Source organism: Carcharhinus amblyrhynchos, chromosome 20, assembly GCF_965287045.1.
Source record: "Carcharhinus amblyrhynchos chromosome 20, sCarAmb.v2.hapA, whole genome shotgun sequence".
Taxonomy (NCBI): domain Eukaryota; kingdom Metazoa; phylum Chordata; class Chondrichthyes; order Carcharhiniformes; family Carcharhinidae; genus Carcharhinus; species Carcharhinus amblyrhynchos.
Window position 1 is genome coordinate 33,686,249 of NC_137343.1, and position 16,644 is coordinate 33,702,892.

At 42.3% G+C, this 16,644-nt stretch overlaps 1 long non-coding RNA gene across 1 annotated transcript in view; it reads left to right on the plus strand.

Moving 5' to 3' along the window:
- The window catches only part of LOC145356096 (uncharacterized), a 41,727-nt gene extending 31,584 nt beyond the window's left edge, over window positions 1-10,143 (plus strand). The window contains exons 6-7 of the long non-coding RNA XR_013889065.1: window positions 6,761-6,864; window positions 10,087-10,143. This is a non-coding gene — a long non-coding RNA (uncharacterized LOC145356096). The remainder of the gene's footprint in view (window positions 1-6,760; window positions 6,865-10,086) is intronic.
- The last annotated feature ends 6,501 nt before the right edge of the window (window positions 10,144-16,644 follow it).

Sequence of the window (16,644 nt, forward strand, 5' to 3'; positions counted from 1 at the left end):
TGTGCTTCTGCTGAGACTAGCAGAATCTTGTGCTGCTCCTGGGAATAGGAAACAAGGTGAACAGGGGCAACTTAACTGAGCGGGAGCCAAAAATCTGCTTCCCAATGGCAGGATTAGCATTTGCAATTCAGTTCAGGGATAGAACATAGAACACTACAGCACAAACAGGCCCTTTGGCCCACGAGTTGCACCGATCACATCAACAAGTGAAGGATGTTTGAAGGGAAGTAGACCTTCCTGAAAGCCAATGTTGTGAGGTGTATTTGCATGTCATGCAAGGTCAATAAAAGGCCAGTTTGACAGAATTAAGTTCGCTTTCCTAATTAAATGATCAGTGAGCGAGCAATATGTATTTCAGACTTACAACGGCACATAAGTGGCAGTGGGTGAAGTTGTCAACTTGCTGGATCTGGAGTGAGTAACCACTCTTTGTTTCTCCTTGAGGAGCATTGTTCAATGAGGGGAGGGTGACCAGATGGTGTCAGTCTGAGGGGCATAGGGCTTAGGGAGGAATAGAGTTTGGTACTGGGAAGGCACAAAGGACAGAATGTGGGGGTGCAAGGATGTAGGGGAAAGGGCAGGACTTGGCCTATGGACGCTTGGTGAATGGATGGAGAGAGGTTTCCAGCCAAGACCATGGAAGGGAACAGTCTGTGCTTCCTACGATAGGGTCCTGGCAGTTGAATTAAGAGTACTGGGCAGTGGAGGGAACTTGTCACATTGAAGTGGGGAATGAGATGTGACGGGGTAGCAGCTCCAAGGTCATGCTTATGTCGAAGATGATACCTAGGGAGGGCTCACATCAACAGATACAACAGGTGGTGTGGATAATGAGATGGGCCATGGTCAGGGTGGGCATGGGAACAGTGATGAGTGGAGGCTTAGAAGGAAGTGAAGGCAGGTGAAAGGTGGGCCGAAACTTTCTGGCCCTTCTCACCGGCGTAAGATTGACTCAACTTTCATTGAAATTAATGCGCTAGTTAATTTCACTCCGCCCCCACCTCCATCCCCCTCCCCCACACCCCCAATCAACCAGCACCCTCTCCCACTCCCCTCCCCTGTCCCCTCCAACAACACTGAATATGAATGTTAATCGCAATGTTTCATAATATTGCGATTTACATAATTACAAAATCTTCAGGTGCAGGCTCAGGTAGCGCTGTAGATCTAGAAGGAGCAGAGAGTCACGTGTAATAACTAATTGAAGGGAAGGCGATAAATAAAAGTGTGATAAAGTTGAGAAAGCGCTGGAGAGCACTGAAAAACATCTTAACCAATCAACAAATGTTACTAAGTCTGGCAAATTAAAAATTCTAGCTGCTGATTAAGGAGTGGGAAGGCAGGGTGAGGGGAAATGGATTATTCAATGTAGGCATAATTCTGCAGGCTAACGTCAATGCTAATGCCAAGGTAGTGCTGCTGACAATGTGAGGGGAGATTGCCTTCAGTGCTACTTCACAGCACCAACCCCATAACTCAGCATTACAGCCTGTTAGCAATAATATGCAGTCCAGTTAAAGGCTCCAGCTGACCAATGCTGTCCCTACACATGTGTAAACTCGACGTTGCATGGTAGCTGACCCCCAACCTCCAGCCCCTCTCCCAATCTCTCCTTCATCTCTCACAAATTGCGACCCCTTTGACCCTCCCCACAATATTCCATCCATCCCATGATCTCCACACGGTCTACTTACCATTCATTGATGCAGCCTACTCTGGAGTGTTCCCTGTCCAACAGGGAACCACTCCTGATAATTGGGCTGATGTCTGGCTATGAATCCTGTGCAGAAAAGCAGCACACAATGGAATGAAACATCCACAACATTTGAGCAAACCTGGATGACAAATTGGCTTTCCCTCCAGCACTGAAACATCAAATGGAGTGGCAAAAGTCACTTAGGGTGGCACGATAGCACAATGGTTACACCACTGCCTCACCACTCCAGGGACCTGGGTTTGATTCCCGGCTTGGGTCACTGTCTGTGCAGAGTTTGTACATTCTCCCCGTGTCTGCCTGTTTTTCTCCTACGCTCCAAAGATGTGCCGGTTAGGTGCATTGGCCTGATAAATTGTCCCTTAGTATCCCAGGATATGTAGGTTAGAGGGATTAGTAGGGTAAATATGTTAGGGTTAAGGGGATAGGGTCTGGGTGGGACTGTTGTCAGTACAGATTCGATGGCCTGAATGGCCTCCTTCTGCAATGTGGGGTCTCTATGCTTATATTCTGTGATAAGTCCTTAAAAATCTATCAGCCATTTAAAAGTCTACCTGTGAAAGGAATTTTGGGGCTGAATTTCTGAGGCCCTTGAAGATGGAAACAGACATGGGGAGCCCTGAAAGGTGCCGTATCAAGTTCATTGTGCCAGTCCTGGCTCTGGCAATAATGAACAATTTGGGGGGGGGATGGGTAAGGAGGGTGGCCAAGAATCTCGCTTTCATTCCCATTGAGGCCAATTACACTGATTAAAAATCTCATGCAGTGCTTGGAGGAAGGGGAGGGTGGGATACTTAAAGGGGTGGACAAGCTTTAGACACTGTCTGTTTCAGAGCAGAGAAGGGAGGTGGGCACAGAGTGGAGAGTCAATCTTGGTTGCCCCGTGCTCCATCACCTAGCACCCTAAGAGGATCAGCAGGACAAAGGTGGACTGGGGACTTGGGGCTGAGAAGGTAACTGAGGGAGTGGACACTCAGTGCCTTGGCTTTGACCATGACTCTTTCATTGTCTGCCTTAGATCTTCACCTCCAACATCTGGCTCCTTTGGGGAAAGGAGATCCTTGAAGGGATGGTTACTGACCCCTGTATGAGAACCCCAGAGGCACAAAGGCAAAACTATCAATGCCACTTGCTCAGTAGGGAAACCATTGAGCATGCTATCAAATTTCTGAAGATACCATTCCTGTGTGTGAACTGGTGACCCCCAATATACTCCTACAAAGGTCTCACCATTGAGATGGTCTACTGTGCTCAGCATAATGTGGCCCTCCAGAGAGGTGTACACTTCAGAAACAATGAGGCTTTAGAAGACGACAGTTCACCGGAGACAGATCAAGAGTAGGAAGTGAGAGGAGGTGGAGGCAGATGACATTGAACAGAATAGGCATGTAGCTCCTAGGTATGATACTAATCTCTCTCTTAAGAGTCTAACACAGAGTGATGTTAATTGTACAATATCTGTGGTATTTTAAAACGATAGACTTGCAGACCACAAGCAAACAAGAGCTTCATTAGAGAGGTGTTTACTCTACAGGCTGTTAGGATAGACTGCCCATTTGCCCATGCAAATAGCCAATGATGTCATCAATACATCACATGATCGAAATCTTGAAGTGATCTAATTCCAACAAAGAACGCAGATGAATACACAACACTTTCCTCCCTCTTTACAACAGAGATTCCTGCAATGAAACACAAGCTACAATCTTCTAGCTGCGCTACATCCAACTCGGATCACGTTAGAGTGGAATGTGGCCGGAGAATTGTGGGTGAGGGATTTAGTGCATTCAGTGCTGGCGCGAAACCCTGTTGAATCCTCCCAGCCATCGCTCTGGGACAATATCTGCTTCCCGCCCAGTGCCAGATTAGCATATTTAAATAAATATTTAAAAATACTGAGTCCATTTGAGGCCAGATTCTCCCCGCTCTGGGATTTTCCGACCCTCGGGCATAGTGAGAACCTGACAAGAATCACTATTGGGACTGGATTCTCCAGCCTTGCTTGCAGCTGGGATTCTCCTGTCCTGCTGCAATGAACAGAAATCTGGCTAAGCGACAGAATTTCTGTCCATGCCGGCAGGGATGGAATGTTCGGAGAATTCCTAGAGTGTATACAGGGTGGTTTTCTGGACAAATATATTGAGGAACTGTTACAATCCAGGTCAGAAATTCTGAAGTGTTTTATGGGGCCAGCCTCGATTGCAAGTTTTGCATTTTCAATTTTGTCATGGGTAAGCATAAGATACTACACTCCAGATATGAGTGACCCACTCCAGTATGATTCAAGTGACCCACTAAGGAGCTTTTATCAAACAAAGTTTATTTAAACATACACTTAACGTAGAACAAGACAATTAGCAATAACGTCTACCAATTAGAAAGAAGAAAACAATCCTGATATTGTATATACCTTAACAGCTCAATGTAGTATTCCAAACAAACATACACTCTCACAAACATGCACCCTTCCCAGGTTTAGCACAGAAAATAAGAATGCTCATGTGATGCTGGATTTTCTGGCCCTGCAACACCTACTGTGAATTAGTCCTTTGGATAGAGAATTGAAACTCTGACTTCCCAGCCCTGTACCTTGAGGTAGAGACAAAGCCATTGCTTGCCTCTGGCTAGCAAACCATCCATAGCAAAATTTTCACTCCAGAAAGGCAAGGAAAACTGCTTCCAACTAGCCAGTGGAATTTCTAATATCAGGGAGACAGTCAAATATACTGCATCTAACCTGGAGTCCAAGTACCTTATAACTAGCCAGCAATCAAACTAAAAGTAAGAATTCATTTGAGAAAGAAAAGAAACTGTCCCACTTGACCTGTCAATCATTCTCCCCCCTCTCCCTGCAACAATTCCAAAAAGGCCATAAACTCCAAGAGAGTGCATTAGGCCCAGATTAAAAATAAACAAAAACCTATCAAACCATTTAAGCAGCAAGAACAGGACGTCTACTTAGACAGGCTGGCAACAAATGCAAAATGCCCTCTTCAAAGAACTACAGAGAAATATGATTAAAATACCATTTCTTAAAGGCACAGTAGCAACACAGAAACCAACAAAGGAACAGGCCATCTTGGATTGGATATTGCGCAATGAGAAAAGATTAGTTGGCAATCTAGTTGTGAGGGAACCCTTGGGGATGAGAGAATATGATCAAATTCTTTGTCAAAGTGGATAGCGATGTAATTGATTCTGAGACCAAGATCCTGAATCTTAATAAAGGTAACTATGATGGTGTGAGACATAAATTAGCCATGATGGACTGGGAAATGTTACTGAAAGGAAATACAGTGGACAGGCAATGGAGGCAGTCAGTGGACAGGCAATGGCAGGCATTTAAGGAACAAACAGGTGAATTCTAGAAGTTGTTTACTCCTGTTTGATGTAGAGTGATAAGAGAACTGTGACCAAACTATGGGAAATTAGAGATAGTATTAAATTCAAGAAAGCAAAATACAAATTGGCAAGAAAAAGTAATAGACCTGAGGATTGAGAGCAGTTTAAAATTCAAGCAAAGGAGGATCAAGGAATTACTGAAGAAGGGGAAAGTATGAGTATGAAAGTAAGCTGTTAAAGTTTCTAAAGGCATGTAAAGATAAAAAGATTGCCAAAAATGAATGTAGGCCCCTTATAGTCAGAGATGAGAGAATTCATAATGGGGAACAAAGAAATGGCTGAGGAACTAAATTCGCACTTTGCTTCAGACTCCATAAAGGAAGACATGAATAATGTATCAGAAGTTCTGAGGGAAACAGTGACCCATGTCGGGGAAGAGGTGGGAGAACATGCCACTGATGGAGGGGTGGGGGCTGGTCCCGATGCCCGTGGAGTGAGGGAGGGGAGGTCTCTCAGTGCACCCTTTGAAAATGATGCCCAATCTCTGTGAAGCGGGGCTTTCTGCCATGCTTAGGCTCCTTCCTCTTAGTGCTCATCTCTCTCCAAAAGAAATGACTAAGTGAGGGAAAATTACGATCTGAATCGTACTGGGCACAGAGATGTGAATCACATCGGTTTTCTCACCCAAATCACATTTTTGGGAAAATTCCACCCACAATATAATGTTAACAATCAAAATTCACAACATGAATAATTAGTAAACAAATCAGTCAATAAATTAGACCTTTCATTGATTCCTGGGTGGTTGTTGATGAACCGTCAGGCACGTGTTGACTGCACTCTCTGGTGTTTTTGGTTGAGTTTGGATGTCTTCTGTAGTTGTCTCAACTGGAGTTGACATTGGATTCAGATGTTTACTCTGTGTTGAAGAGTCCTCAGCTGAGGTTCTGTCTTCCAAGGTTGTTTCTGGGGTTGTCAGATTCTCAGTAATATTTAAGTCTTCACATGGGAAAGTTTGCTGTGGGTTCTTGGTTGACTCTGTCTCTGGCTAGACGTCTCTTCTCCACAGTACATCTTCCTGGGTTTGCTTGGTGTAGGAGACTGGTCCTGACTGTTGATACAGTGGTGGGTATTTACTTCTCACTGATAGAATAGTTCCTTATCAATACTCCCTGACCCTTCTGAAAAACATAGCATTTAACCTGTTCCTGCATCACACAACCGGAGTTTGCCGTTTCGTCTCAACAATTTTTCTGATGTCTTATCACGAGTAATGCCAGAGACCTTTGGGTTGCCGAATGTGTCGTAATCCTGTATGTCATCAGGAATTGGTTTAGTCATTTAGACAATGATCCTTGCTCATAATTACATTTGATGAATGCTTCATTATCTGAACAAATCTTTCAGCCAGCCCATTTGAGCGACACAGTGATTGGCACTGTTGCCTCACAGCAACACGGACTCATGTTTAATTCCCTACTTGGGTCACTGTCTGTGTGGACTTTACATGTTCTCTCCACGTCTGCATGAATTTCCTCCCACAGTGCAGAAGACATGTTGGTTAAGTGCATTGGCCATGCTAAATTTTCCCTCAGTGTATCTGAACCAGTGGCGACTAGGGGATTTTCACAGTAACTTCATTGCAGTGTAAATGTAAGTCTACTTGTGACACTAATAAATCAACTTTAATTTTATTTGTGGCAGGATGAGAAGGAGCAGATCAGATGTGTTGGATTCCATTTTCCTTTGGATAATTTGTGAATTCTTGTGAAATGAACTGTGGTCCATTGTCACGACAAGTTGTTCAGGTAAAAAACCTCACAGTCATTTAATCGTTCTCTCCAAGGTCAGAGTCTTCGTAATGGTGACTTCAGACATTTTGAGTGCTCTTCTCCCACAATGAGAAACATACACCCTTTGAAAAGTCTGGCATATTCTATATGAGCCTTTACCATGGCCCTTTTGGCCATTCCCAAGGGTGTAGTGGCCCTAGTGATGGCAGGTTGTGAACTTTTACACAAGCTGAACACATAACTACCTTTTCTTTGATTTAATTAAGGACAAAAATAGCTTCTGGCAATTTCCTTTAGTTCACCTCGGTAATGTCTTTTATTTCTGAAGGTGATTTGCGCAGTCCCTTTGCATCCATGACATGCCCCAGGTATTCAACAGAAGATTTGAAGAAGTCATATTTATCCTTCCATATTCAAAATCAGTGATCTCCTAGATTCTGGAATGTAGTATCTAAATTTTGAAGATGCTATTCTTCATTCTTTCCAGTAACTAAGGTATCATCTAAGAAGCTCTGGACCTCTTCTAGTCCATTTAGAATTTGATCCACAACACACTGGAACAATGCAGGTGTGGATGTAATGAGAAATGGAAGCCTTTTATATCTGAATAATTCTTTGTGTGTCACAATTATCAAATATCACAGTGAATCTGGACCCACACTTATCTGGAGTTAAGCTTGACTAAGATCATCTATACTGAAATACTAGCTTCCAGACAACCCAGCAAATAAATCATCGATCAAAGGCAGAGGGGTCTGCTCTGCACACAGTACCAAATTGAGAGTGACTTTAAAGTTACCACTTGTTCATACGAACCATGTTTCTTCATCATGGGTACTATTGGCATGGCCCAATCACTTACATTAATTGGTTCGAAAGCCCCCACTGATCAACCTGTCTAATTCTGCCTTAGGCCTGATAGGATACGGCACTGATCTAGTCTTTGAGCAACTTGCTTGGCTTTCATCCATAATCTTTAGGTTAACCGTGATCTCTTTCATGCTTCCCATCTCTCCATTAAAGATAATGACACGTTACTGTAAAATTTTCGGTCGACCTGCTTCGGACTCAGACATGAGATTCACATTGGCCCAGTTTAGCTTGATTCTCTCCAGCCAGGTTCTCTCCCATTAGGGCTGGATAGCTACTTTTAATGACATGCAGTCAGTCAGTCCAGCTACACATTTACATTGATACAACCTCTCAATGGAACCTCTTCCCCAGTATAGATTATCAGTACTATCTTTGAAGGTGACGTAATGGTTTCTCTTGGTAAGCTGTCTCCTGTATGAATGAAACTGCTCTCCAATGTCCACCTCCATTTTCACCAGTTGCCTGTCCAGTAAAGGAGTGACCCAATAATGGCTTGTTGCACTTTTCGATAGACTTGGTTTTTGCTTTTTGTAATTCATGTTTGAAGCTTGATATTTCTTTCTCCAACATGCATGTTCGATGTGCCCTTTTTTTATCACAGTTCCTTGCATTTTGTATCTTTGCACCAGCAGTCAGTTGCTGTGTACCCAGCTCTTGCACATTGGTGGCAATTCCAAGCCTGTGCCTGTGTTAGGGTTTCAGCCGCTACGTTATAGACTCTAGTGCTCAAGCTTAATTGTTAGGCTTCCTTAGCTGCTAATTTCATCAACATCACGAGTTCTAAAACCTTCTTTAGTTTTAGTTTTTTCTGTTAACAGCCTTTTCTGGATAGCTTTGCTTCTTAACCCACGTATTAGTCTGTCTCTAATGGTGTCAATTCAAGACATCTCCACATTTAGAGTATTCAGCTAATTTATTTGAAACAGTTACAAATTATGTGATTGATTCATCTACTTTTTGGTTTGTGGAGCCTCAACCTCGTGGTGATGACCAAAGGTTTAGATGATAAGTGGCCCAAGAATATTCTCACTTTCTCACAGTAGATTTTCAAGCCTGGCTTTTCCAGCTGTACCAGAGTTCTCAGGAGGTTGAATACTTTCCCTCCATGATCTGGATGAGGGTATAGTTGGGTGGATTAGTAAGTTTGCTGATGACACCAAAGTCGGAGGTGTGGTAGATTGTGAGGAAGGGTGTCATAGTTTGCAGGAAGACTTAGACAGGTTGCAGAGCTGGGCCGAGAGGTGGCGGATGGAGTTTAATGCGGAGAAGTGTGAGGTAATTCACTTTGGTAGGAATAACAGATGTGTCGAGTATAGGGCTAACGGGAGGACTTTGAATAGTGTGGATGAGCGGAGGGATCTAGGTGTATGTGTACATAGGTCCCTGAAAGTTGGGAGTCAAGTAGATAAGGTTGTTAAGAAGGCATACGGTGTCTTGGCGTTTATTGGTAGGGGGATTGAATTTAGGAGTCGCAGCGTCATGTTGCAACTGTATACAACTCTGGTGCGGCCGCACTTGGAGTACTGTGTGCGGTTCTGGTCCCCACATTATAGGAAGGATGTGGAGGCTTTGGAGAGGGTGCAGAGGAGGTTTACCAGGATGTTGCCTGGTATGGAGGGGAGGTCCTATGAGGAGAGGCTGAGGGATTTGGGGTTGTTTTCGCTGGAAAGAAGGCGGCTAAGAGGGGATCTTATTGAAACATATAAGATGATTAGAGGTTTAGATAGGGTGGATAGTAGTAGCCTTTTTCCTCTGATGGAGAAATCTAGCACGAGGGGGCATGGCTTTAAATTAAGGGGGGGTAGTTATAGGACGGATGTCAGGGGTAGGTTCTTTACCCAGAGGGTGGTGAGGGATTGGAATGCCCTGCCTGCTGCAGTTGTAAATGCGCCTAGTTTGGGGGCGTTTAAGAGATCCGTGGATAGGTTTATGGACGAGAAGGGATTGGTTTAGGTTAGTGGGTCATTGTTTTGTAACTGGTCGGCGCAACATTGTGGGCCGAAGGGCCTGTTCTGCGCTGTAATGTTCTATGTTCTATGATGCTCAGCAAGGTTGGGACTACTGTGGATGCTGCAACTCTGATAATTTGGACTTTAGTTATTTTTCTTTCAAGCAAGGTAACACTGAGTTTAGCTTGTTTCCTTGCAATTTTGCAGTACACTCGGCTCCATATTATTGTTGTGAGATATTAAGGGGTTAACACTGCATGCAACTAAGAACTTTTGAGTTGATTTCAAAATGACAAGCTTAAGACATCTGTGATTAACAAATTTACCCTTTAACAGTTCTCTTTCTTTCAACATAATGATATTATGACCTTAGATGTGGTTAACCTGACTAGAACAAAGGGTGTCTTGTGATTAGCTTTATTGCATCAGATGGCATGTGATCTGAAGGATTGTAAAAGCTACATAAAGGAGGACTGTCCCATTGTTTGGTGCGCTTGGCTACCTGATTCCCATTACTGGATGGAAGTTACGAAGCAAAAGTTTGCCAGCTTGTATATGTAAGAAGAATAGAGAACTTTTGAATCGGACAGCGGTTGGTGTTTGCCTTTGTATCAAGGACGGAAGAGTCTCACGAGAAACAAACTCTTTTTAACCCACAATGCTTCCTGTACTGTTCCGGATCTTTCCAGGCAAAACAGATGGCAAGCTTATTTTCAATGTTGATTTCTCCAAAATTTTCATCTGAATTTTTGTTACTTTGATAGCTGCTACCGATATTTGGCACCCCTCCATCGCCAGCTTTGGTGTCACGATGTTCTTTAATCTTCTTCATCCTTTTCCAATATCTGTAGCATGGATCGACAATCCTCAATGGGTCTGTACTTTTGATTTCTCTGGCAAGTTTACCAGCGTGGTTCCAACTTTCTCGTTACCAGTTTTCTTTGTGATATTTTTAATGGATAGATTTGCAGACTATTAAGATACAAACAAACAAATAGGAGCTTTATTAGAAATGTGTTTACTCTACGGGCTCTTAGGATAGACTGTCCGTTTTCTGCCCAAATGGCCGATGATGTCATCAATACATCATGTGATTAAAGTGACCTCGTTCCAAGTAGGAACAAAGATGAATACACACAATTATCATCTACATCATATAATAGCACTACACACACAAGGGGATTTTCACAGTAAGTTCATTGCAGTGTTAATATACGCTACTTGTGACTAATAAATAAACTTTACTTTAGCATATCCCATCTGGTAACCCTTTATCCTACACCACCCGCTTCCTATTGCCGTGACCTGCGCCAAGTGTATCAAATTCAGCCCTTTGTCCTGAGAAAGAGAAATGGAAAAATGTCAGTGAGTTTATTGCAATCTGTTTGGACAATGTGTAAGCATGGTTGAATAGCTAACAGTGTGGTTCAAGCTCTGAGATATGGGTGCGAGATTCACAGAATGCTAAGGGTGTGAGGGTGAGGTGAGGTCTAAGCCATGGCTAATAGGGTTTGTTGCATCAAATTTGTGTGTTACCTGCATTAAAAGGAACAGGCAAGTGTTAATTACGTATGGTAATCCCCTCATCTGCTTTTGGGGCCTGTTCCCCCCATGTCTTGAAATACACTATCATTAATGAAACTAAATGCTTAGTTTATCTTTAGTAAAGGGGCTCACCAAAAATAATTCTTAGATACATTAAGAAATCAAAAGATAAATATTTTTAATCAGGCATTAATGTCATTCGTCTGTAAACCAGATAACACCCTCTGGGCTGAAGCAACTACACCGATTCCCTCTTAAGTACAGGCCAGCGGGTTATTGGTAAATTACTAGCTAATAGGTTGAAACTTGCTCTCCCTCGAGAAGTTTATTGATATTTTTGTGTTGGATCGATAAGTTGAAGACATTGTTGCTATTGTGTCCCTTAACCCAAAATAGACCTTCGATGGAGTAGATGTCTATTTTTTGTGCTCTTTCTTGTAGCTATTTGCTTTTGAAGATTAATTGATTGAATAGATTTTTAGCTCCCTGTCAGACGATAAGCCATGGCTTCCCCCAATGGAGATCTGTCACAATCTTGTAAATTGAATGGGGAATGAGCATGTGTCACTGTTATTATTTCACCTTTAATACTGTGGGCATGAAAAATATGTAAAAATAGAAGATTGGAGGATGCTTTTTTTTGATGGAAAGTTTGCGGATTTAGAAGATTTTTTCATACTTTACCATCACATAATTGTTTAAAAGTAAATTTTATGATTAATGATCTGTTACTCCAGGATTTCTGCTCTGCTATTCTTCATCAGCTTTAAGCTATAAAAAAACTACATAGATCTGTGGTAACTTTGACTGTGGCCTTTGATCAGAAATATTGAAAGGCACTTGGTGAGATATCAAAGCCTACATTTATGACTATTTTTACAACCATGTAAACGATGATTTCCTTCCCAAGAGGCAGACTATTCTCCCTTTTAATATTGAAGTAATATTTTGAATGTAACAGCAAATGTTGGGGCCAATTAGCAACATTGAAGAACAATTAGAATAGAGAGCCGCAGAAGAATGTTCTCCTTTCGTGACATCTTTGGCGTATGACTTCCTCAGCGGTTTTCCTGTAGAGAAGGAGAGAATGCTTTTAAGCGCAGTCTTAGGCACGGGATCAAGCGGAAAAGGAAGTTTAAGTACCGGTGGATCATAAAGGCAACACCATCATCAAAGGGGCAGTTATTGTCAAAGCGGAATTTGGGGTTTCTTTTCGGTGGCGTCCAAATCTTGATCTGGGTACCTCTCAGAGTGGTTTTATGATTGATGTGTGCAAAAGGTTGTGATTTGCATGTTAACAGTCTTCATGTGAACATACAAACATCTGAATTAAGAGCTGGTGGAGGGCATTTTGTCCTTCGAGCCTGCCTCAACTCACCATTCAATCAGACTGCGGCCTCAACTCAACATTCCGCCTGCATAATATTTAAATTTTCCACCACCCGTAAATGTGTTTGTGCTGCAGTTCCATCTTGGCTGGAACTGTTAAGGCAGTAAAGCCCTGGTTGCCAAGCATTAAAAAGTTTAAAAGTTTACTTATTATTCTTAACTTTTACATTAACACTGCAATGAAGTGACTGTGAAAATCCCCTAATCACCACATTCTGGCGCCTGTTTGGGTACACTGAGAGAGAATTTAGTATGGTCAAACGCACCCAACCAGCATGTCTTTCGGGGTGTGTGAGGAAACTGGAGCACCTGGAGAAAATGCATGCAGACACGGGGAGAACATGCAGACTCTGCACAGGCAGTGACAGACGCCAGGAATTAAACCCAGGTTCTTGGAGCTGTGAGGCAGCAGTGCTAACCACTGTGCCACTGATAATGTAAAAGAATGGGAAAATATGTGTATTGACATTAGACAACAAGGGGTGGTAGTGTGCCAGGCTTTACCCTTTATTCCAGGCTCTGTATGGTGGTTGAACAGATAGAATGAAGAATTCTGTTCTGCTGTTGGGAAATTACCACACTTTTAAAAGTATTACTCTTAATGCTTCAAAAGACTTGAGTTCAGTGACTGTCAAGGAAGTTTATTATTGCCCCCCCTCCCCCATCTACCTCTAAATAAGCCATATTGCAAAAGGACTATGGTTGGTGGTTTAGACACTGCATAAGGACATTCTGCATCCTTTTTCCTTAAGGTCATTAATTAAACTAACTGAAAGAACTCACATACTTATTAATCTGGGCTCCCTCAAAATCAGAAGCTGTTTAACGGGTATCTAGTCTGATTCCAACACACTGGTTCTATGTATTCCTCAATAGGTATCAGTGCATGCCAAGTTTACACCGTATCCACAGTCAGGTACCACCACCAACAATTGCATGAGCAAAAAACAGCCCAGATGACAACTGATGGACAAGTGCCACAGAAGTGGTATCAGATATTGTCGACATCACCCAATTAACATTTACACCACTAAGGCAACAGCGAAGATTGGCATAATGCCAACTGTCAAGTTATGGTGCCCAGCCATTTATTCTGACCTGCTTTCAAGATTGAAGCAATAATAATTCCATGGACTGTGAGGTGAGGTTTGATGTCTTTTTCGAATATGGCGTTTCCATTTTATTTCCACTGCTTTTAGTTTACCAAACTTCAACACTCCATTTGTCATAATAAAGGCACATCAGGAATGAACATTCAAAATTGGCATGCAGAGATCAGTTGGTCTGCCAAGCCTACTTACACCACAATGATTGGAACATCATGGCGAAAATCATCTTCCCTCCCCAAATGAATTAAAATTGTCAAAGATCTTAGTTATGGAATGCATACAATATATATTTGAATACATCATGTGCATATACCTACATATAGGCAAATATCCTGAACACACTGTGTACATATGTATATAAACTATGCCTAAATACATCTATATATAGAGTGTTGAACATATCGACCGGAATTTTACTGCCCCGCCCGCCACGGGAATCGGAGTGGGCAAGGGGCAGACCATGGGAATGTCCATTGACCTCGGGCAGGATTTTACAGTTTTGGTACGAGCGAGGCTGTAAAATCTTGCTCGTGATATCTCGACGTCTGAGAGCTTGATGTATATTCATTCTTTCCCGAAGAAAATAATGAAACAATATTGGAATAAAACATTTTGCCACTAAATATTAGCAGGAAGATTTCCTTTGTGTGCTATGTGTAACGTAATTGTTAACCTATTTAGAAGCATTTGTCTGCTGTATAAAAATGTTCAACAGTTCAAGGTCTAGCGGGAGTCAAGGAAAGAACTGGTGGGATAGATGAATTCATTCAGAAGCATAGAAGTAATTAAATCCAGGATTTTCAATATAGTCAAAAAGACACAAAGGCACAAAGGAAACTTCAAGGCATTAAATTATTAAGTTTCTATTGACATCTGTTACATATATATATATATGATCCCAAAATATTTTTCAATTAATCAGACACAGATTAACCTACCAATGATGTGTGCGACTCTAGTTTTGTTAACTTTAAAGTGGATTAACCTGGCTTGACTGGTCAAGGGGTGCCCTAAGGTTTGGACATATCTCCTTGTTAGTTTGACCCTAACCTTTCTACACAGAGCTATCTATTGACCTGTCGAATGAGGGCTTTCATTTTACTGCCCCAAAGGCCATCTGTTTTCTCTTGATATAGTGCTGCATGTTGGTTAAGAGCTAATGATCTAGTCAGGACAGACTTGACTGAGGAACTTTACTGATCCAATGAGGCATGACTAATAATGATTCCTGTTATCTACTTCACAGATTTATTGTATTAGCATTTTTCTGAAGATCGACTGTGTGGATGTTGAGTGCAGGCGGACAATCTATGTGTTAATCTGTCTGCTTTCCTTGTTGGCTACCTGTTTTGCTCCTTTTGTAGCATAACAGAAAATTCTGCTCATGAAAAAACCATGGGTGCTGGATACCCGAAATAAAAACCAAAAACACTGCAACTCTGACCAGATCAGACAGCAGCTGTAGACAGAGAAATAGGTGTCACATTTTCTTCTGTCATAGCTTCTACTGTAATTATTCTGCAGTTGTGCAGCATTCCCAATTCCTTGCAAATGTTTTGTTTCTTCTGACTGCAATATTACTCTCGTATTTCAATGTTTTGGAGGCTTTGCAAGGGCAGAAGTTTTATGTGTTGGTGGAATCAGTTCTGGAATCAGGTTGGGGGGTGTGGCAGCAGCATGGTGGGGGTGGGGGTGGGGGTGGGGTGGGGAGGCGGGGTGCGAAAATCCCTTTGGTCCAACTCTTGTTCCCACCATCACAGGATTCTGCAGGAGGCAGGTTTGATGATGGGTTTGGCTACCAGAATTGTCAGGGAGTTAACCATTTAGGTCCTTGAGCACAATGAATGGAAGGGGACGACATAGTGGCACAGTGGTTAGCACTGCTGCCTCACAACTCCAGAGACCTGGCTTCAATTTTCACCCTGTAATTGGTAACTGTATGTCACCAATTACTGGATGGAAAGCTAGAAATTTAGTACTACATTCCTGGAGCAGGCTTAAACCTCACTGACCACCCATCAGAGTGAATATTAAAGCCAGGTAATGATTTAGCAGTTGTTCTGTTGTGAGTGCATCAGTTTCATAACTTCTCTTGTACTGGTCCAAGGTTAAAAAAAACACTTAGTGTAGCACCAAACATTCAAAAGCCATCCACTGCCTTTCCAACAATTCAATTCTTTACATATTTACCTTTCTTTAGATCTGTAGCCCCGAACAGTAACTCTGTTTCTCTCCATAGTTGCTGCCAGACCTGCTGAGCCTATCCAACATTTTCTGTTTTATTTCTGATTTCCAACAGCTGCAGTATTTTGCTTTTGTACAAAAATGCTGCAGGGTTTGGTTCTGCTCTGTGCTGAGTTACCTATTCTCCAATATGGTCACAGTTAAGTGCCACTGTGTTTCATAGCCCTCTGCTCACAATGAAATGGAATGATCTGTAATCTGAAATGAGGCTGGCCAGTGTAGCATGCGGCAATTTAGCAACATTTTCACATCCTAGAAAAATTGAATAACTATAAATACCAATAGAATTTTTACATTCTAATGGAAATGGGATCAGATCTTATGTTCACTTTTGTTATCCCCAGTTGCCAGTGATTATTTGATTGTTGAGCAAGAATGAATTGGAATTTTCTTGTCTTCTCATGTGTCCTTTCAATGGTCATTCCTCTCTTCCCTGGCAACTTTTACAATATGTATTCACATATGACTGGAACTCTACTATCTAGCCCGCCATGGAATCGGCATGGGTGAGGGTCCCACAATGGAAATCTTTGTTGACCTCAAGCAGGAATTTCCAGTCTCGCTCGAGTGAGGCCGTAAAGTTCCGCCCTGCTAACATCTTTAGTATGTCCTGATGTAATATTTTCTGCTGTCAAGCTGTGGCCTTTGTGCAGAATTAACTGTCCACAATTCAAATTGTAGACACT